This window comes from Tachypleus tridentatus, chromosome 3 (genome assembly GCF_004210375.1).
Source record: "Tachypleus tridentatus isolate NWPU-2018 chromosome 3, ASM421037v1, whole genome shotgun sequence".
NCBI classification, from domain to species: domain Eukaryota; kingdom Metazoa; phylum Arthropoda; class Merostomata; order Xiphosura; family Limulidae; genus Tachypleus; species Tachypleus tridentatus.
The window spans coordinates 8,858,092-8,882,147 of record NC_134827.1 but is presented as its reverse complement, the minus strand read 5'-3'; the positions used below and the strand labels follow the sequence as shown (position 1 = coordinate 8,882,147).

Genomic DNA, 24,056 nt, shown 5'->3' with positions numbered 1-24,056 from the left:
TTGTCAAAGGTTTAAAGTACTCATTCTACATTATTAAAAAAAGTATTGAGGGCTAAAGAATTTCATAGTGAAATATATACAAAACAAATATTCCTTTCTTTTTTTCTTTGGCAAAGTATGCAATATAAACTCATCTATTCCCAACACTGAAATTTAATACAACTTTTTATATGATAATGTGAAAATATTACCCTGTAAAAATGTTTTCACCTGTCCTTTGATATCTTTGCATTGTAAAAATATGGATATAATCTATTTCTAACTTTTTTTTGAGACAAAATGGAATAAGCTTATAAACTGTTTAATGGCTACTTAACTACATAGTTAAAAATAGTTTTGGGCTAGAAAAAAATGTTTAAATCTGAGCAGGAGTAACTTAAAATAGAATGTTTTTCTTTGTTATGAAAACTAATTCCTTAATCACCAGCTTCATTGTTTTATAAAATGGAGACAAAATATACAAAACATTTTGCTTTGTTTATTAGTGCATTTTAATTACTTTGTTGTTGTTTTTTGCAGGGTTTAAGAGTAAGCTTAGATCTTATATAAACTTTTGTTCATTAAGCATCTAAGATGATTATTTCAAGTTAAACAGGTTTGTTTTTTTTTTGCTGTTGATTTCATATGCTTGAGATAATCAAAAAATGTTATATAATAATTAATGTACAAGTTTTATGAGCAAAAATAAAAATGCAGTGCTTTATATACTTATCAAGTAAAATGTTGTGTAGTTGGTTAGGGTTTAAGTTGTTTTGATGAATGTAGATAAGAAATAATTATTAACATTTTTCCCTAGTAGTAGAATAAAATACATTTTTTGTACAGTATTAGTTTCAAACTGTATTTTAAATTTTTTTTTAAGTTTCAGACTTTGAAATATTCTAAGATGTCAAGACTAGGCACGAAGACTTACAGTCGAAAACAGGAATGCAAAACCAGTTTAAATTTTGATCAACTTCTTTCGGAAAAGTGTAACAAGCCTTCAACAGCCAAGGTATCAATGACATCAGTACATCGATGGGGAATGACTTCATTTACTTCACTTCGAAAGTCTCAGTTAAATGGCCGTTCTGAAAGTTCTTTAGAAGATAAAAATATTTTCAAAAAACCAAGAGTGGAATTAATGGGATCAAGTGGAAAGAGTGATTTAAATAGTTTCACTAAAGAAACAGATTTTTCTCCTTCTGTCTTTATTCCTGATGATGCAGTTGGTACAGTTTCTAGCAGTTTGTCAGTTGCAGATTCTAATATAACTGAGGAAAGAAAAAATATTGCAAAACCCAAAAAATTTTTTAAAAGTAGTGATCGCATTTTGAAAACGTATGGGTCTTTACCATTATCAAGGACAAATGAGATTTTAACTTCAAAACAACAGAGCAATTCAGAAAGTGGAGCTTTAAAACTAGATTCACTCTCTCTTCATACTGCCACTGCAAAAATAGTATCAGTTCAGAAAGTTGGTGACAATACCAACTTTTTAAATGAAGATGACAATAAGTGTGTGTCCAGTGAAATAACTAAAAATACTGAATTAGATCTCATAAAAAATGCATCACATCATAGTGCTTCCATCAATGTGTGTAATGACTTACCAAAACATAAGGATTTTGACAGGCTTATGGATGAAGAGTTCATTATAAAAAGAAAGATGGATGGAATAGACAGAAGTATCTTGTCTTGTACTCCTGATCAGGGTAATGATATTCCTGTTCCAGATTTTGATTCACAAGATCACCAAACATTCTCATCTAGTGATAATTTCATAAATTACAAATCAGAACAAGTGCCCCATGTTGTACAGACTTACTTTAAAAGAAAAGCAAAACAGGCAGTTGAAATGAATCAACTTCAACCAGTTTGTGGATACATTCATTCATCTAATTGTGAAGATGATACATCTCAGGGTAGCCAAAGATTGAAAACTGAAACATCTACTCTTTCAAGATGTAATTTATCTGAAGAAGAATATCATACAGATGAACTTACTGAAGCTAGAGATCTGAAGAAGGAGAATTCTGTAGATACAAATATGTTATTTGAATCCTTCAGACAAGATATTTCAAAAGAATCTATGCAGTCAAAACTTAGTCAACCACCTTTGCGCACAAAAAAGATCTTCAGCAGCCCAAAAAAGGTCTTTATCTTGTTTTCTTTTTCTTGATAATAGCAAGTTATTTTTGTTGCTTGAATAATTCTTTCTTTAGTTTTAATATATTAATTTAAATAATTAGTATTACTTACAGCTCAGTGGTACAGTATTTACTTTGCATTGATTACAATATTTTGAGTTTTTTATGTTTAAATGGATATAATTTTCAATTTATTCAAATGTGTTTTATGTAAGGAATACAATTTATATTTTTTACACACTTATAATAAATTTTGGGCCATTACTAGAATTTATAAAACTAAAAATCCAAATTATAGTTGGGAGGTGAGTTGAATTTGATAATCGTCTAATGGTAGGAGTTATTAATAGATCATATTGAACTAATTGATAATTCTCACATGAAATTTGAACAGTTATAATGATCCATTCTAATTTCATTTCTTATTTTCATGAATTGTGAAATTAATTGGTTAAAGTGAATAGTTTTACATTAGTCAAGAAGGATAATGAAAAATTATAATAGACATATTTTGATAACTTAGGTAGTTGGAATAATCAAACGGCATTAACTGGAAACTAATTTTGATTAGTTGATTATTTTATGTGACACTAATCAGTATAACTTGTATTCTTAGGTAACTGATTATATCAGGCTAATCACCATGTTACAAATCATACATGAAATAAAGTATTGATTAATGTAAACATTATTTCTAAAATTTGATTACTTTTATATTACAATGATTAAAGGATAAATAATTTGTGTGAATTTCTGTAAGCTTTTCATATTAGACCATTGGCAGTATGTGTAGCAAACTTGTTACTGGTTGAGTAAGATTAAGGTAACTTTAAGAGATTTGTTAGTTAAAAACATTTATCTTAAATATGCGAGTAAAACAGCTTCTTGAATATTTGCATATTTTTTAATAAAAAAAAATTGGGCTTTACAAACAAATTTGAATTAAAGATATTTTCTCCACATGCATTAACTCTATTGGACAGTTTTAACAAGAGAATTTACTCATTTGTGTATGATGATTGCAGTAAACCATAAAATGCCTGTTGATGTGATAGGATAAATTCTAATTATTGAAGTTACTCTTGATGGCCCTTTAAAGTTTTGTATAAAAATACAACTGGTATAGCAATTCTAATCATGCTGAAAAATGAAATAAATGGCAGTGGTATTTCAAAACATGGATTCAGAAAGTGTTATTAAAAACAGTCAAAGAATAAGTCATTCTACTACATAAACTTGTGAACAGAGAAGTTCATTGTTTTTTTTTAAGTAAATTGCAGAGTATTTTACCTTCATTATATTATTTCTCTTTCATTTATTCCATTTCAACACATTAGAATGCTACTTGTCATATGATTCATATTTTTTATTGGTTGTTTATTTTTCATTTATACTTTTAAAAGTTGTGGTTAATTTTATACCTGTATTTTTTATCATTAAAGTGAAGAGATTCAGAAAGATAAAAATAGAAGCATTTTTAAACGTGTGTGTGTTAAATACATTTACCATTATTTAATAGTAACATAAAATAGATTTAAGGGGGGGTACTGTTGTTTTGTTAAAATTAAATTTAGTACTGGGATGTGTTTTGATTATAAAAAAATTGTACATATAAAGGAAATTATTATGAAAATGATGAACATGTAAAAATATATTAGGAAATAGTATCTTAAACTTGGATATTGCTGTAGGAATTAAATGTTGTGATGAAGAGGTATTGAAAGAGAACAAATACAAAATAGTTTAAAAATATGTAAAATAGTTTTTGGTCATTATACATTAAAAAACATGAGCTTGTAAAAACTCAGCCAAAGATACACATGAAAATCTTGGTGTGTGTACCATGTGACATAAAATTGGTTTAAGAGACAGTTTTGAAGTTGATAATTTTCATGAATTTGGTAATGTTAGGGTGTCATATATGATTTAATTTTGTATTAATAATCATATTTTGCCACCTTTTAAACATTTGCATATGTATTCTTTTTAGCATAAAGCTGTATATAACCTCAGACACTGGCAGTCTTCTCAGGAAGCCCAGGAAATGACTGAGGTAAGTATTTTAAGTTACAGGGACTTGTAGCATCAAAATATTCAGATTTTGTAGTTAAGAGAGAAAAATCTGTCTTTGAAGCTTTAAAGGTATATGGGAAATATGAGGAATAAGATTGCTTTAGTATAAAGTTACTGTTATAATTTGCCACATCTTTGAAGTGGTTTTATTTACACACATTAACCCTTCTTGCTAGGCTCAAAGAAAATCTGTAATCCTTCAGTCTGTCAATAAAAGTAACTTAATAATTTATGAATGTAATGAAGACAAACTTATGTTTTGTTGAAACATATAAAAAACTTTCATTATTTATTACAAATTTTTATTGGTTTCTGTATTGTTGTATGAACGTGTTGTGGTTCCATACACAAGCAATAAAGGATCAGCTGTAACTGAAAACTACAAAATGCTTATTTAAAGTGTGGTACCTATTAACAATTTGTGCCAAGTTACCCCCCTTCCTCGCTAGTACAACGGTAAGTCGGTAAGTCTTTGGATTTACAACACTAAAATCGAGAGTTTGATTCGCCTCGGTAGGCTCAGCAGATAGCCCAATGTGACTTTGCTACGTAAAAAACACACCAAGTTACCTGTTGGCTGATCACATTTATTTCCATCCATTTGGGCTATTAATTGAGTACCAAAAGAAAACTAGGTCAGGTGGTGATTCCCACCCCACAATAAATTATATTTAGTTGAAGAATCTTTCAAAACGTATTTTGTGTAGAATAATGATTAATAGCTTTAAGCCCCAATAACTGAACTTTAAAGATTAATGTGTCATGTCTGATACTTAAAATTACACAAAAATTATGGGGGTGTGGGGGGAATAAGACTTCCTAAAGTCTTTTTTTAACTCCCATTTCAAGTAGCTGTTGTTAATATTAAGAACGGTACATGAGTTTTTAAATGTTCATAAAAACATTTGTACTTGAATGGCACAAGATTCTCTAATGATACTGTTGTGATGTAAGGTTGTGTGTTTTTTTTCAAAGTAGTTTTGATTTGATACATTTTTATAGTGGAAAGTTTTGAGAAACATATGTACTAGGTATTTTGTCATCTTTGTAAAATTTTGTTTTCATGAAAAAAAATGTTTTTGTGAAATGTTGTGAAATAACTTTGATTTGTCTTCATTTGTTAGGATGATACGTTTAAGAAGCCATCTGTAGCTGAAGAATTTGAAAATGAAGAGTTGTTAGAAACTACTTCACAGACAGTACTTTCAAGGCATGTTCAACAATCTACAAGACCATGGTATGATCCAGTGACCTCTGTTAAGTGCCCAAGGAAAGTAAAAGAGGTAAATTGAAATATTCTTTTTTTTTTAGTTATTATTATGGAAATAAATTAGACTTATCAAGAAATAGCCACATAATTATATTACCTTTTGTATTAAAGCTCTTGATATGGCTTCTAAGAACTGCATTAATTGTAAAGAAATATGTTTTGAAGAAAGGCTTTCTCTGTTTGTTACATAATGTAAAATCAGAATGTGTGGATCCTGTTACATCAGTTTTAAAGGTAGATTAGTGGGAAAAATATTCTATAAAAATATTTCATCAAGGGGTAGAGTGTTATTTAAATTTAGATGTGATGTATTAGTACTTAAGGTGGCTGTTTAAAAAAATATTAAAAATAAACTGAAATAAAACAGTGTGTTATCAGTATTTATATATTAAATGAAAATATAAATGAAATTGGTACATGAATCAAATGAAATTAGTGTATACATCTCTTGTACATGCAATATAAATAATACACTAGAATATTAATGGAATAAGTTGATTTTTTGTGTTAATATAATAAAATAATACTGATAATTGGAGATTGCATAACCTTTAAATATAAACAAGGTAATGTAGATGGTGAATTAGTAAAATGAACTTTGCCATTTCAGTCTTTATAATATAACAATTTTTTTTACCAATTTCACAAGGGGAAAGGTTTCAGTATATTACATGCTTTATCGATCGTGTACTATAGTTTTTATACATACGTAGTAGTTAAAGCAACTGCAAAGGACATGTGCAATACACAACAACATATTCAGCAGCCACAAGTGCTTTTTTGTTTTATAATTCTGAATGCAATTGAACATTATCCCTTTTAGAACTAGAGAGGTAGTAACTTATATCAATTTTTTCACTTCTCACAGTGGAAATATGTAACCAGAATGCTTGAAATTTAAAAAAGCTTACTAAGTAGTGTGGAATTTTTTGTTAAAAAATATATACAAATTGATTTGGCTTATCATTTGTTATGAGACACTTTTGAAAAAATAAAGAAGCTTCATTTTTTTATATTGTTGATCAGAAACTTTCATATTATATATTCAATGAACTTCAGTTTGAATTGTTTTCATTATTGTATTCTTTTAATGCTTTATTTTGTCAGTTACAGTATTCACTACTTTGAGCTATAAATTGTTAAAAATCCGACAAAGAATTTTCTGTAACCTAGTCAGGCCTTTCAAAATGCTATGTTAAGTTAGGTAACAGGATTTTGCTAATAATATTCTTGGTATATGTTGTATATTTAATATAATTTCTTTTTAATAAGTCATAAATTATTTTACTTACATTGTTCAAATGTGATAGACTTAAAAATAGTTCAGTAAATAAATGTTTGAGTCATTGGAATACTTTGCTATTGACAACTATACTTGTTAAATATAACCAATATTACCCAGGGTCTTGTTTGTAGCTTTTAAACAAATGTAGTTTAATATGAAAATATTTTCAGGAACAAAATTGTTTGTAATAGTTAAGCATATAGGCTGTAAGCCCATCAATGAATGAAAGTAGAAGCCTACACTAATGAAACCAGTAATGAGAAGTAAAAAAATATGTGAGGAATAAATGAGTAATTATGTTTTCAAGATATAACAATATCTTAGCTAATGTACATTCAACCTTTGGATGGATAGGAACATTATGAAAAAAAATTGATAAGTGCGTTGTGTACAAGTGTAACTACTCAGAGCTGTGTAAAATGAAAGTGAAAACTTAGTTGGTTTTCTCTTCAAATTGCACTATATAAATGTAACAAGATGACATATCAGTTCACAAATATTGAGCTGAAAACTGTTGAAATAGTTATTAGTTTGCTTAAATTTGGGAATTTATCAGACTTGCATTCAGTAGTGAATGATATTCTGGGGTTCACAAAGTATTCAAACCCAATGGCTCATGTAATGTTTTTATATGGTACAAACTTTGTTGACTATATTAGGAAGTAATGTATATAAGTATCCTTGAAGAAGATTAGAACAGTTGTAAACATTTTTGAAAAATATTAGTTAAAATTTATGAATGATCCATTAGAGGCTTGGATATAAAATTTTGTTCATTGTAAATTTATTTAAGAATTTTGTAAAAAAAATGCTCTCTAATTTTTTGGGATGATATCTTGTACTTTAATCAAATTAAATCTTCCATCCATTTTTTCTTCTTTGAATATTTAAAATGTTTTTGCAGTTAATATAATGTTACTTTGTTTGGTATTATATACATCTCATTCTACAAGTGTTAAATTTTAATGTTGTTTCTTGGGTTTTTTGCTAATGTCACAACATTTTATATAATTACTTCCAAAATTTGACCTAACTTTTTTGTTTGTATGTCAATACAGTTAGCATCAGAATGTAAGGTCTAGAATTAATTTTACATTGTATAGTTTAGTATCTTAGTTGCAAAAGTGTATATTTAAAACTTATAATAAATCTCCACTTTTATTGTCATGTAAGTTATGAGCACTCTGTTTTTTATTTACATAGTATGACTTTAAAATTGCAAACTTGCACTGTCTTATTTTAGATTTTATCACCTCATGGCACAGTTTTAATATTATATAAAGTTTAAGTTGCTAATTTTATAAAGAAATATTTTAAGAAATCCTCAGTCTTGCCTGTTACAAAATTTGTGGCATTTGCTCTCTAGGTCTACCCTTTTTATAGTTTGTTTACCAAATGTCTGAAATTTACAGAACTTAATGTAAGTTACCTATTACAATATAGAAACTTCTAAGGCAAAGTCTAATTTTTTTTATGGCCTTCAATCTTATTTTTTTTACAGAGCCTTAAACTAGAAAAATCAGACTCACCTACCTGTCACATCCCATTTTTCATAAATTGCCAGCAGTTATCTCTGATGTTTAATACTATATTATTTATAACTAACAGAAAGCCAAACTTTCAAAAAAAGTGTTACATTTTTTTGCTTTCAGTTTAATACTTTATTTAAATGGGAAACACCTTGACAAGCTTAGCTGAATTTTTATATGGCTCTTATTTTACAGTTAGAAAGCCAGAAAAATTATAATATTTATAGAGCATTGTTTGTTTTTACATGTTGTTATTCTATGTTCTTGGGTCATTATTTACTTAAATAAGAAATTTAGTAAAGCAGAACCGTTATACAAACCAGTATATAAACATAGGCTTAAGTTTCATGTACAGTCAGTAGCAAAAAAGAAGATGCAGTTAAATAACTATTTCTTGATTTACATTTATGATTTATATTTAGTATTATAAAAGTATAATCTAAAAATTAGAGACTTATTAGATTAGGTAATGTTAGATTATATATGATAATGAAAAACAAAAATTATTCACGAGGTATGATTTCAAGCAGTTGATGCATAACAATCCTGTATATTGACATGAGATGCCTTACATGATGGGACAATTAATTAGACACAGTATAAAGGGAAAAAAAAACAACAATAAAATTAACTACAAACCTGTGTAAATTGTTTTAAGTTTATGTTGTTTAGAATAAAACTATAATTTCATGCAGTCATTGTTGAAAGAGAAAAGGATAAGTTAGATTTATTTTGCTTTTTTTGTGGTGGTTACAAAGTTGATCAAATCGACTGAGTCAGTATAGAGTTAAAATACATAACGGAATGTTCATAGTTTTACTGAAAAAATCATTTTAATTTTGCTTAGGAGGTTTTAGATTTTATACAAATGAACTATGAAAACTTTTAAGGTGAAAAAATATTTTTAATCTTAACATGACAATTACCTTGTATTTGGACTAGTAAACACTTTGACTTCATATATTTGAAAGCAAATCTTTAGTAAAAATAATTCAAATTTTGATTTTTTATTTTGTATGTGTGTATGTACAAAAAGGTTGTCATATTTACTAAAAGTTTGCCAAATTTTATGAAGATACATGTGCTTTATTAGAACTTATAGTATGGATACTTTCATGGTTACCCGATTAACATTGGTTGTGATGACCTAGCTGGTTTTGAAAGAGTTAATTAAAATAAATATTTGAATGAGAAGTTAATTTTTCTGTCAACTAATACTTGGAGTGAATAAAAACTTCAGGCTGAGGTAACTATGAGTGCATGAGTCTAAAGCTGTGTATGTTTGTAATGTTCATAAAGAAGAATCATAGTGCCCTGTAAAACTGTGTGATTAAAGATAAAGTATGTAAAAAAGTAATCTTCAACAATTGTGAAAAGCATGAAGTCCTATGTTAAAGACATCAGTTATTAGTAAACAAAAGTAAATTTGTTTGATTTGATAATTCTCAAACTTTCAGCTTAACTATACATTGATGATTGAGCTACGGTTAGCATTAGGTAGAAGAAATAAACGTATAAAATATGAAGTTTTACCATAAAATATTTCTGATGTTAATTTAGGATGGTTCTACAAGCTATGTGAATTAAATATAGAAAGTGTTTTAATCACTTCACTTAGACTGGCCAGTCTGAGCCAGTCAGACTCTATAGATGTGCATAAAATATTTTAATAAAAATATTATAAATATGGCTTTTCTTGTATAACAGATGTGTAATCTTTTTTAAACATAAAAAAAATTGTCAAATTTTGTCAAAATTTTAAAGATAAACTTAGTGAATTTGTAATTATAGTATATGCTTTTATTTATTACTTCATGAGAATGGGATAATATTAAAGCCATCACCATTCCAATATAGTTAATGTATATAAATTGTGATTGCTCTGTTTGTCTAGTACAATCTTAACTGCATTGGCAGAAAATGCCTTACACTATAATGTAATAAGGTATATTTATGTAAATTTTGTTGCATTTGATTTGTGAAAATCTGTGTGTAATATTTTTTCAGATATGTTGTAAGACAAATTTTTCATGCTCTGTGTCAGTTCAATAAAACTTAATTTTACAAATGTCTAAAACCATACTAATTTGTATTTAAATCCAATACATTGCAATTATTTTTTATGAGAGTTTCTCTTGAGCGTGTAAATTTGTTTGATAATTATCAGATATGTTTTGCTAAGAACCCAGTTTAATAAAGCAACTTTATTCATATAGAAAAGGCAATTTATTATTCATTGGGTAGTGTAACACAAATTTGTATTCAAAAAATTGAAGTGTGGCAGAAGGTTCTAAAAGTAAAGTCTCTGTTCAAGTATCTATACATGATGTTTTTGAAGCTTTTCAGAACGTGATTTTTCCAAATATATTTAACCCTTTTGCGATGTTCGTATACAGGTCTGCACACATTAAGTGTTTGTACTATAACTTTTGATGTACTATGTGCAACTTCACAAAATTTGTTAGACATGTGGTGAAGGTTGAAAAATCAGATTTTTTAATGAAATATTTTTTACTAAAAATGTGTTTTTGAAGATACAGAGTCTGTTTTGTTACTAGTCCAAGTGCAAATATTTTTATGCTGTGATTAAAAAAGCTATTGTTCTTTCCCAAAATCTCAAATATTATTTGTGTAAGCTCTGAAACCTCCTAAATACATTTTAAACATCTGTTTTAAGTAACACTATATAGTTTGGCTGTTATTTTCTCCACCCTAACTTTGTGGGGTCTTTAAAATTGGCTGACCTCATGACCACTATAAAAAGATTAGGTAGTAATTATAAATTATGCCTCTTTTTTTTGAATGACTATAAATTATAAAATGAAAATACAAATATTTAATCTAAGTAGCTTAAGTCTCATGGTGTTATATACTTATTAGTTTGATTATATTGATCACCTAATCATAGGTGGCTAAAACTACAGAACATGCATTGATGTAGTGCAACTGCATATGTTACTGTATCTGGATAATATAAAACTGACCTTTAGTTTTTACAAAGTTACCTTCTCCTGGTTGTTTCAGGAGGTCTAGTATTTTGTCATATACTGTCGTATTTTAATTATTATGCATTATATATGTGTAATAATTATTACTATTGAGAAATAAGTTATAAAACTTGTTTTTCTTAAAATATAGAACAATAAAGAAGTAAAGCATACATTTATTTCTTCTAACTACGATTTTTAAACACAATTGCTGCTTCACTTAGCTTGCTAAGCCTTTTAAAATTTTTTAATGTGGGAGATATGAAACTTTTTTATTAGTTTTTATGTGTATAGTTAAATAACCCAAAAGTAATAAATTACAATATTGATACCTTAGAATTCCACTATAACATAATTAATTAAACTCAGCTGTGTTTAGATTTGAGGAAGAAAAAACAATTTTTGAGTAGACTAAAGACACAGCCTACCTCCTTGAAAGTTTGGTTCAAAAGAATGAGGTAGCCTTCTGACCAACTAACATGGCTGAGAAAACCACTATTCTAAGCTGTCAATTGGTTATTTACATGTCATATATTAAAAAAGTGCATATAAGGTACTGTTTCTAAAAAAAATGGGAAGAGGTTAGTGGGCCACTGTGTTTGATTTAGTACATACACCATACGCCATACGTTAGCAAAATAAAAAGATATGAGGTTTTTATTTTATATTCTAGCTTGTCAGTATTGGTAATTTGTATGAAACCACAGATTTAGTGTTTTGGCATCTAATTTGAACAACTGTTTCATTCAACATACTACATGGCTTATGAAAATAAATATTTAGGTGTATTCTTTTAATAATTACATTTAAGTCAAGAAATTAACTAATGTGTAATACATTAAATGTTGAATTAGGATCTACACTTTAATACCAAACGTACTGATGTAAATTCATAAAATAGTAATTGAACAAAATTTTGAATGCAAATCAACAAATGTGATAACATGGTCTTTGATCTGTGGCCCATTGTGATAGTTAATTTGTTTAACTATAAAACTTTGTTTAATTACTTTGTAATTATTTTTCTTTTATTTGCAAAGAAAATTATGTTCCTGAATAATTATTTTTTTATTTCATATTTATTTGGCCTACGTTTTGTCATCAAATGGAGCTGTTAAGTTGAAGTGGAATTTTCATTACTAGTGTAATAAAAGTAGTGTTTTAAAAATGTTCTCAGAGCAGTATATTTGTAATTAATGAAATTTTTAAATATCAATAGAAATTCACTTTGAAATTTTTAAAAAAACTTTATTTTTGCATTTTAGCTGTATACTGTGGTGAGAAATGTGAAACAAGCCCACCAGTGCCATGAATTTGGAGAAACACAGGAATTCAATGATGACATAGAATATCTCCTTGAAGGTGTACAGTCTTGTAATGGAATTGGAACAAGATGTTTAAGGTAAATCTATATCTTTAACAAGTGTTTCTGATGGTATAAATCTACAGCATTGTTAAGAAGTGAAAAATTAATGGACATTTCTGACTTTAATATAATTAACTTGAAAACTGAATTTGATAAGAAGTTACTTCCATTTTATTTTTATATATGGTGTTAATAGCTGTTCACCTTTGTAATAAAATATCTGAATTTGAACATTTTTAGTGGAAGGCTCTGGTGTATTATGTGCATAATACAACTATTTTTAACATCATTCACAATTTATTCAAGCAACTTTATTATAAATGTGAGTTTGTACTCTACACATGAAATTGTAGCTACCATTCGAATTTTTGTAGTATTATGCAAAATTTTCACTCCATTACTAGCTTTGAGATTTCCACTTAAAATCATGTTTCATGTGATATATGTGCTGTTTTATGCAAATGAGTATGTGACAATCCTCCACCAATAAAAGTGTGATGCATCCTTCTAATGTACCTGGTTCTCTCTACTGATTGTTAAGTCATTATTACTTAATTTGGCACTTGTTGATGTGTCTGTTTTTCACTCTTATGTGTGGAAGTATCAACAAAAACATTAGCTGTTGTGGAAATACTAAGTTTTCATTTTCCAACATTTCTACACCAACATATTTTTTTGTCTTTTTATTTCCACATTATTAATTTGCAAGTTAAGGTAACTTCTTTTCTGGTGTGGAACAAATAAAGGATTGTTCAAACAGATGTAACATTCTAAAATGGTGTTAGATTTGCCTGTTGGAGAAGTGATAGATATGGTGCAATGGGAAATGGAGTCTTTCATGTAGCCTGAACCTGATGCACTTTATCCAGTGTATTCCATTTGGAACTAAAGGGATTTTTACAGTTTTTATCACCACCTACCTTTTTCATATCTTCTACCCATGCTGTTGTGGAAGTGCAAAGGCCATTTCTGTAATTTTGGGACTAGATTTCTCAGGTTTTTTACTTTCACAATTTTTCTCCTTTCTTGTGTGATTTTTCTCCTTTACTTCTTAATTCATTTCCTATTTCCGACTTGTGTTTTTCCTCTCTCTTTAGATATTCCTGTTCATACTGAATAACTTTTATCTCAGCTTTGCTCTGGTACATGTGCTTGGGCTTAACATCAAACTATGTTCCCTTTCACTCCCTCCCTCATTCCTTTGCTCCCCTTTGTTCTTCCATTGTTTGTAGACTTTGGTGCCATCAGTCTCAGCAGTGATTGTCCTCTTGGCTCAGGAACTGCTTAGCTTGATTGCAGATCTGTGGAGTCTATTTTAAACCAAATGTTTGGTGTTGCATGTGTTATTAGATAGTATTACCCTTCATTTCTCTGGTTATCTTCCCTTTCTCCTGTTCCCATTCCTTTTCATCCTCTAATTTAACCAGTTTCTTACCAGCATCTGTCACTAATAGCATCATACAAAGTGACCAATGATGTTACTGAACTGGCTTTTGATTCTTTCTCTAGGATCTTGTTTCTGTCTCTTTGTTATTCCTGGAAAGATTAGGGATTGGCATTCAATCATAGATCTTTCACATCTCTCCTGTTTTCTTGATCTATATCAAATTACCATGGAGAGTTTTTTCAATCTCTAGTGGTTTTTGCTCCAATTACTTGGATGACCATGGCAGATGTGTTGAATGCTTATTTCCACATTCCTATCTCTCCTGCATGAAGACTTTACCTTCAGTACGTTCATCAAGGTTATGCATATTTGTTCTGGCCTGAGTTGGTTCTGTATGTTTTTTACTGAGTATTGAATGCTTTTGCTCATTACATTCATGGTTTGGGGTTGCAGTTCCACCATTATATAGATATTTGGCTTCTTTCAACAACCCAACTGAATTCATACAGCTATAATTTCCTCTTGGTTGATAATTCAAACTTGAGCAGTCTCATTTTACACATACTCAGTGTCTTGTTCATTTGATTCTCATCTTAGCAAGTCCTAGCTTTCTCCATTTAATTTTAGGGTCTTGGAATGATTGCTTTTAATTATTCATTTCTTTTCTTCTTTTTCTGTACTAGAGACTTTCTTTTTGGGGAACTTGGGCTTCTGTGGAATCCCTTATCCCCTTGGGTAGACTCTGCATAATCATTGTGACTCCACTCATTATCTTTTGTCTTCCCTCATTCATGTTTCCCTGGTGGCTCAACAAAATCCATTACCACTGAAGCTGCTTCTCATCCAAATCTCCATCTCTTTTCCAGGTGCTTCTCTGATGTGGTGGGGTTCTTCTGTCTACTCTGGAGATTTCAAATTGGTGATCTCCAGAGGAATCAACCCTTGTATCCATTAAAAATGACACATCAATCAAAGTGGTAGTATACTGGTAGTTTTTTGAGCTCTGGATCTTTTTCTTATGGTTGTATGTAGCTGTCTGTATGATTTGCATAGTAATTTGTGAATCAAAACAATTCCAGTTTTGAAGCACTTTCCTCTTTGCTCAGCTGCTATAATGTTGTGTGTGAGACCTTCAACCACACAGTGAAAGTGCCAAACATTTGATATGCCAATGCTGATATTTAATTTCTTCGAACTTCTTGCCAAATGGCATATACAGCATTTCCACATTTCATCATGCGCATATTACATGCACGTGTACTTTGCAGTAATCGTTCACTTTTGTAGTGCATCTGGTCAGTGCCTGCAGCCTAACCAACTAGGCTAGAGTACATACGTAAATACAGTACATGCACTGCTAATTTAGCATCGAGCTGGTTACAGACTTTTTATGGGCTTCATCCCAAGGGCTGACTATGTAACCATTTTTACTTGTATGTAGTTTTAATTCTCTTACTTGTAATACAGTATGTGTATTTTCACAAAATTTGCCAGATGTTTAGTAAATGTTATAGATTATTTGTGTTCATAAAAATCAATTTTTTAAAATATTGTTATGAAAGACTTGTACGTGAATTTGTCATCTTTCTTTGAGCAAGTCAAGTGCAAAATTATTTTCATGTTAAGATTAAAAGACTTTTCTTTATTTCAAAAATCTTCTAAATACATTTTAAATGTGTTTTTTTTCAGTAAAACTTTATTTTATTGCTGTTATTTTCTCTCTGCTAAATTTGTACAAAGTGGGTCAATATGACTGACTTTGTAACCACCAAAAAAGGAAATAAACCTTTTTTTCTTTCTGGAATGGCTTCAAATTATGACATGAAACTATATTTGTTGATTCTGTGTAGCTTTAAACTCATAACAGTATACATTTATTTGTACTTAAATTTTATTTTCTTACTGCTATTTGAACCATGTCTTAACTATTTGCACTATTATAAAATGTTAATGACTTGAGAATATGTGGTTGACTTTATGTTATTGAATTTCATTACCAATGATCTTATCCAAGTTGCTGATGTGCATGCCTCATGAAGAATTGTTACATTATTATTATTTGTCTTCTCTAATCAAACCTTAACTAGCCTAAAAAGTTTATTGTTTTTTGCATTTAAATTACTTTTATGATAATAAATAAAGAATACATACAGGGGTAGAAATATTCTAAATTTTCAGCAGGACATGTCCTGCTTTACAGTGAAACTTGCCGGACATTTGAAATTTTAGCAGGACACCTCAAAATTGTCACCAGACATTATCGAAAACAAGAAATTAAGTAGAGACAATTATTATATAAAACAGAATCATTTTATGTATGGCACTGAAACATCATTTCATAGCAAGTGGCAACAAGCCTTGTATCCATTAAAAATGACACATCAATCAAACTGGTAGATTTAGTCATCCAGCACTAAGACATCAGCTGATGTAGACTCAGTATCTCCATTGTCTCTACGTGTGTGAGTTCCATGTGGACTCACAAATCATCTGGTTTTTTTGCTGTCCTTCCACCAGGATTCTACAGACTTGCACAGTAATTCTGTGCTTGCAAGATCACAAGTCTTATTCTTAACTAATTTTATTGTCATCAAGTCATTAAGAGAATCATTTATTAGTTTGGACTGCCAGTCATCCTTAATAACTGCCATCTGCGAAAATCCACGTTCTGGTTCAGCAGATGACACAAAAATCACCTACATGAGACATACCAAGGCCAACACTGTTGATCCAGGGAAAGTTTTACCATCCTCAACAGTAATTTGACTTAACATGTGGGCCCACAATCCACTTGCACTACTAGTCAGGGACTCATCTGATTTGGTAAATCTTGTGGCTTTGAGCAGTGTCTCGTGTAACTCAGCTTGGCAAATATCAGCTGCATTGTTGAAACTTTTAGCTTCTAGCAGAGCACCAAAGTGGTCCAATAGTGTCTGGAGTTCATTATGGCCATAAGATGACAATGCTTTCTTGCTTTTAGGCCAGTTGCTTAGTTCAAAAATTTGAAAGGCACCAATAAAATCCTTATCAAATTCTTCAAATCTCTCATTCAGATATGTGACAGTTTTACCTATGAAGATTGCAGTTTCTTCAGCCACAGATTGAGCAACTGTCTCTTTTGTGGCACTTTTTGAGCCTCTGGCTCTTGTCTGACCACTAATAGCAATCACCTTTCCTCTGAGTAACCACTTGCCAGTTTATTCACATGTTGTGTGCTCTTGAACAATTTTCTGGGATCTCTCAGCATGATTCAGATTACCCAGCTTCTCTTTGCAAACAGCAAGTTTGTCAGAAACAATGTTCCCAGTAGCAGAATTGTCTTGCATTTTGAGACTAAGAGATGTCAAAACATGTGGAACTGTACATGTACATGATGAATTTAAGGCTTGTCAAAATACTGTATAATTCTGCAGCTTTACTTGATACAAATGCTCTGCTAAAGCTGGCCAGTTATGAGAAACTGACTCCAGAGCTCACTCTTTGAAGGCCACCCACCAGGTTTCTGTCCCTTTTGTTGGCTTTCTAACAACAATGTTGTTGGCTTTACCAGCTTCTTTGAGGCCAGCCCAGTTCTGTGGCAAATTGTCATAAAACTTCCATAGGTTTTCCTAAAAGGTTTGGATACTATCAAGGTAAGGGATGTCCTTGATGGTCTTCTTAATTGCAAGTTCCAGTCTGTGACTAACACAGTGGATTCCTATCAAATAAGGTTTTTGCACTTTCAATCTGTTGACAAGTCCTTTATTTGTTGCAAAATTGACAGTTTGCTTCATCAGCTGTCAGGCATATAATTGATTCAAGCCAGTCAGGAAACTTGCCATATATGGACAATGCTGCAAGTACAAAAAATTAGTACCTAATATTAATTACTTTCTCTACAAAAAAAATGTAAATTTGTATTTTGGAAAATTCAGTTGCTCCATTATCTATTACGCGAGTTGTGTTAGGTTAAGCTCCAATTCTGTCAGTGGTAAATACATGGTTCTTCTTGGTTTAAATCAATTGAAAAATGCTTGATTTTTCACTGATGTATATTAATAATGGAATGACTATGTAAACCTGAATTCAAACACAAATGTACATGAAATACTGTCCATTTTAATTTTTCTTAATTAGGAATTCAGGATAAATCGAGAAAATTCTCATCCCAGGTAATTAAGAAACCTTTACCTGAACTAAGTGCCTGTAGCAAGTGTTCAGAATCAGCCTTCTAAACTGACTGCAGACACAGGAAGTGGGTTACTGGGTAACAGTCACTGTCAAGTATCTTACATAGACTATCTCCTGCTCAATGTTGGTCATGTTTGTTGAGCCATCAGTCATAATGCCAAAGAATAATGAGGTGTGCTGCAGACGAGATCTGACGTTAATTTTAATTGTTTCTGCAATATACTTTGTAAAGATAACTGTTTGTTTGTCATTGACATAATGTTCTGTTACGTTCATACCAAAGTTGTGCTCCTGCAACAGCAAAAGCTGTTGAAACTTCCTGAATGGTTTGGCATTCAAAGCCATATAAAGGGCGGTCCTGAACAGCACAAGCAAACAGTCTTTCTCAGTCTGGTTAAGTTTGCTCAATTCTTTCATCATGGGAGTTAAATCAGGTGTTTCTTTTGCTGTCTTAGCTTGACAACTTAGACTGTGGGCGTGACTGTTTTCATGCTCCTTAACAGCACTTGCTCTCAGGTTGGAAGATCCTGTTATGAAGGTGTTCCTCTGCCTTCTGCTACTTTGGTTATATTCCTCACAAATTGATAAAACATCAGTCCAGTAGTATTATTATACTCCAGCCATTGTCGGCCTCTATTCCATTCATCCTGGAAACGACGAGTAGGCTTAGCGCCAGTACTAGTAGTAACAGATTTTGCTTTAACACTTGAGCTTGGGTTTTTTCATTCAGGGTTCCATAGTATTGTCTTCTGATTCATTAGTCTTGCTCGTGAAACCAAACTGAAATAGATCGTGAAACTTTTAGTTTTTTTTACTATCAGACACCATGGTCAGATCGTCGTGAATGTTTGGCAGTCATGCAACTATCCGGGACGGCATGGATAAGGCGACCAAAAAAGTGCATTTTGTGAGCATTCATGACTGTTTTTTTTAAATTTGCTTTTTTTTTGTCTTAAATTAAATCTTAAATTTTGTAAGTTATTTTCCACTCATTATAGAATATACGTTTAAGCAAAATCTTTGGGCTGTGCATACACAGCTTTTGCCTCACTTATTCTTGAGGGGACAATGTATTTGTGTCTGATATGTTAGGAATATGACCACCAGCCAAGATGTCCAGTGATAGATGGGAAAGTGCCAGTCAAACTTGACTTTTTAACGGACATGTCTGGCTTTAAATAGAAAATTTCGAACCCTGACATATGAAGAACAAGAAATAAAATACCTGTGCCTTCTTTTTATTTGCTGTTGACTGTTGTTATGTAACCTTACATTTTTATACTAATGGTAGTAGTGCACTAAATAACCTTTATTTAATCAAATGATGCACCAAAAAACACAGAATAATAACTTGCAAAAAGCAGACAATGTTCCATAACTGTCACAGTTTTTTTGGCTTTCTAACTATGTGAAAAGAGTTGTTACAAATTCATCCAAACTAGTCAGTGTGTTTCCTGTGGTAGTGAAACTTGTACTGATAAGAAAACAATGTAATATATGTAATTTGAGAGATTAAAACATTAGCTTTTTATTGGTAAAAAATAAATTGAAGGCAATGAAAATTATGCTGCATCTGAATAATGAAAACATTATAATAAGTAATTTACATTAAATTTCATTCTTGTAGGGATGATATATAAATTAGAGAAAAGGGGATGTCTATAGGAAATAAATCATATTTCTCACACTAGGGGAATTTAGAATTTTAAAAAAAATTCTTTTATAAAATAATTAAGAGCTTAAAAGTTGCTAATCAAATTCACTATTGATTAGCAGAAACTGATGATCAAATCAATGATATTCATATGGACTACTTGGCTGCGGTTTCTTATATCAATCATCAGTGAAACAATTGGCCTTTCAGTTTCTATTTTCACACCCTCATCCTTCTCTTTTGAACCCATTTCCTACAGGTATAAGTGGTATTGTATTTCAGGTGCCATAGATCATCTCTAAAGACCTGACAAGATTTTCACTGTGGTGTGGTCCCTTATTCCTGAGGTTTTCAAGTTGCTTTGCTCTTATGACTACTGTTCTTATAGATGCATTTACTACAATGCTGAACTTTCCTATCTGCATCCATCAAGCAGTAGATGCATTTAGTTAGAACTGGACTAACTTCTCTTTCAATGCTTATCCTCCTATTCCAATCACCAACACATTTTGGTTTGTGTAAAAGTGTCCCTGTAATACAATAACTCATTTGCTTCTTCCTCTCTTATATTTTGGATGAAGAGTATACACTAGTTGAGATGATATGCAGTCTCCCACAGATGTTTCCTAATAGAACCCATTGTTTTAGGTGCTTTCTGAAGGGAACTCATGTAGGTGACATACACTGGCCCCATCCACCTATTCAATATGTCATTCTAGGTTTTGTGCAAGTTATTGTCCCAGAACGTAACATTTTCTTAAGCTGAAGATGTATTTCCAATAGATGCGTTTTTATGCATTCCCATCTATTTTTTCCATTAATGGTGCACGTGTTTGGCTTGCCTAATTAATTAATTATGTTATCATGAATGAAATTCCATAGGTTAAGTTACTGCAAATTGATGCTGTGTTACCCTCCTATCGATGGAGAACTTTTGTCAGATCATAACGTCAAAGTGCACCAGTACAGTTCATATTAAAACACATGAAATTAGATGGAGGTTGCCTCAAGGCTTGTGACATGCAATTCTTTTGAACAGATGCCCAAGGAAAATAGCTTCTGTGTATTCTGAAATAAGTACTTATTGGAAATACATTTTTGGATTAAGAAAACAAAACTTTAATGACAATTTACAATAAACTAGAAATAAATTATACAAAATTACAAGTAATTATATAAAAATCAAACCTCATACCTTTTAATATCATGTTAAATATAATATGAACTTGTATATACTTCACAGTCAATATAATTATCAGCTATGCCTAAGAACAGTATAGCTACTAAGGGTTCTCACTTGATAAAGTGTGAGAGATGCCAGGAGAGTTTTATTTATAAACTCTGAGTTAAAATGTATTTTTTGGGAGGCTAGTGTTCAGGATATACAATTTATTTGCAGGGTTTACAGGTTAGAGAAGAAGTTGAAAGATATTTTGGGTAGAGTTGCAGAAGTGAAAACAGAAATATAAATGCTTTAAGTTGTAATGGGGCATAGTAAAGAACTTAAACTTCTATATGCAAAGGGTGCAGTTAGCAAACAGAATTTCAAGGGAGCTAAGAAAAGAAATAGGGCTAAAAGCTTGAAAAATAATGCATTTAGGGGCAAGGATAGGCTTTGGTTTAGTTTAAGCAACCTTTTCCAGGCACTTGTAATGAGAGGGGAGCAGGTGAGGGAAACAAATGGGGTCGCAAGGGATGATAATGTAAAGGATAGGGAAGCTATAGATGTAGATAGAGTAGTATTTGAACTAAATAGGAGCAAAATATTATGCTTATGTAATCCAGGAATAGGATTACAGGATATAACTAATAAAACAAGAGAGATGTTTAAGGGTGCTAGTACAATGTAGTTTTGTGGTATGTGTTGGAATTAGTGACATAAGGAAAGATGAATCTGAGTAGTTTATTGATAAGTATAAAAAACATACAAGAAAGTTTAATTAATGGAGACATAGCTTGATTTTGTCAGTGATATTGCCAAGAATAAATTGTGTTGTTGAGATACCAAATAGGCTTGATATCAGTATGTAGGGATGAGCAAATAGGCTGGTTCGATTTGTGGAATAATTCTAATGCACAAGTTGATTTTTTTGAAATGGGAAGCTTACACTTAAACAAGGCAGTAGCTAGCATGTTAGTAAGAGCTAATAATAATGCTTTTTGCATGGGTGTAGTCAGTTTCATCAACCATGTGACCTTGTACTAGATTAAAGTCATTATATATGTAATACTTCTAACTTTTAATATGATGTGTATATTTTCATAATATGCAACTTTCAGTTAATATTATAGTCTTTCACATGCAAAAAAAATCATATTTTTAGTGAAGTATTTTTAATAAACTAACATAAAGGTTTATCCATGAATATTTTGAGTATTTCTTTCATCTGTGTGCAAAGTGATTTTCATGTAAAGATTAAAAATACTTTTCTTTATCTCGGAATTCTTTAAATAATAAAACATCTTAAATATATTCCAAATGTTTGTTTTCAGTAAGTTTATTTTATCTGTTGTTGTTTCTTTCCCTTATCTGTATACTGGATCAGTAAGTTTGGCTGACCTCATAACTACAAAAAAAAAGAAAAAAGTAAATATATATTTCCCTTTTTTTCCTTTATAATGACTTCAAATTGTAACATGAAACTATATTTGTTTATCCTAAGTAGTTTAAGCTCGTAACAGTATCCATCTGTTTACAATTAAATTTTATTGCATTTTGAACTACTTTCCACACAGTTATAACTTGTAAATCACTCAGGGAACATAAAACTCGTGTTACACTATTGAATTACATTATGTATGAGCTATTTGTGTGTGCGACTTAAGAAACATTTTAAAGTTATTATTATTTATTTTACTTAATTTAATCTTAGCTAACTAAAAAGATTGCTATTTTTATTATAATAAAGAATAAACATTAAAAACCAAAACTAAAGTACTTACACACTCTTCTTTTTTCTTGTTAATGGCACTTAACTCTCTATTTCTTTATAAACTGATGGTAGTAATAAACTAAGTCCTTTTTATTTAATTAAATAATGCACCAAAGAATATGGAATAATAACATGCAAAAAGTAGACAATTTCTCCTAACTTTCAAAATATTTCTGGCTTTCTAACTATGCAACAAGTTTATTCATGCTAGTTATTAGTTTTGCATGGGAATGGAGCTTGTACTGTGACTGTTCACATTTATATTATATGTTCAGAACACAATGTTATACAATATATTGTTTAATAAATGAAATCTTTGGCATGTTGTTGGTTATAGGTAATATATAATTAAACATAAGAGAGAACTAGTAACAAATCCTGAAAGAGAAGATGTAACAGATGAGTGTGGCAGGAAGAGTTTTTCTGTTTAATAACTATGTAATTAAGCAATGATAATTTATAATGAGTAATTTATGTTTAATTCCGTACTTTGCCCGGCATGGCCAAGTGGGTTAAGACGTTCAACTCGTAATCTGAGGGTTGCAGGTTTGAATCCTGGTCACACTAAATATGCTCACTCTTTCAGCTGTGGAGGCATTATAATGTGATGGTAAATCCCACTATTCATTGGTAAAAGAGTAGCCCAAGAGTTGGTGGTGGGTGGTGATGAAGAGATCTGCCTTCCCTCTAGTCTTATACTGCAAAATTAGGGATGGCTATTGCAGATAGTTCTTGTGTAGCTTTGTGCAAAATTAAAAAAAAAAAGTACTTTTTGGAGAGGTGGTTGATAGAATAAAGATGCCTAGGGAAAATGTCACACTAAGGAAAATTATGGATTTTTTAAAATATTACATTGTAGAATTAAGAACCTAAGATTTCGTGCTATATTCATTGGTATAACAAAGAAAAAGTAGCTTAATAAAATTATGAATGTAAGACATTAAAACTTTGTGTTATGCAAAGTAAAGTTACCCATGGTAATATAGTGAACTCAGCTGTAGTGGTAGATTTACACTAACTTGAAAGAAGTAAAGGCTATGATATTAGTAAAATAGGAAATATTTAAAAGGTATAGAACATGGATACAATTTAAAATATAAGATAAATTGTTACTTTTGTAATGCTAGTAGTATTAGAAATAAAATTGATAAGTTCAAAACAGTTGTGGAAATTGAGGATTTTAATATTATGAATATCACAGATTAGATTTGAACAATTTTGATGTAAGATTTTTTTTTGTTAAATTCCAGGCTCAAGTTTATTTACTAGAGAT

The 24,056-nt window shown here is 30.5% G+C and overlaps 1 pseudogene across 1 annotated transcript in view; it reads left to right on the top strand.

Moving 5' to 3' along the window:
* Nucleotides 1–24,056, top strand: part of LOC143246304 (wings apart-like protein homolog) — a 67,601-nt pseudogene that overhangs the window by 2,635 nt on the left and 40,910 nt on the right. The window contains exons 2-5 of the transcript XR_013025908.1: nucleotides 863–2,134; nucleotides 4,120–4,182; nucleotides 5,327–5,485; nucleotides 12,539–12,675. The product of XR_013025908.1 is annotated as a wings apart-like protein homolog (transcript). The remainder of the gene's footprint in view (nucleotides 1–862; nucleotides 2,135–4,119; nucleotides 4,183–5,326; nucleotides 5,486–12,538; nucleotides 12,676–24,056) is intronic.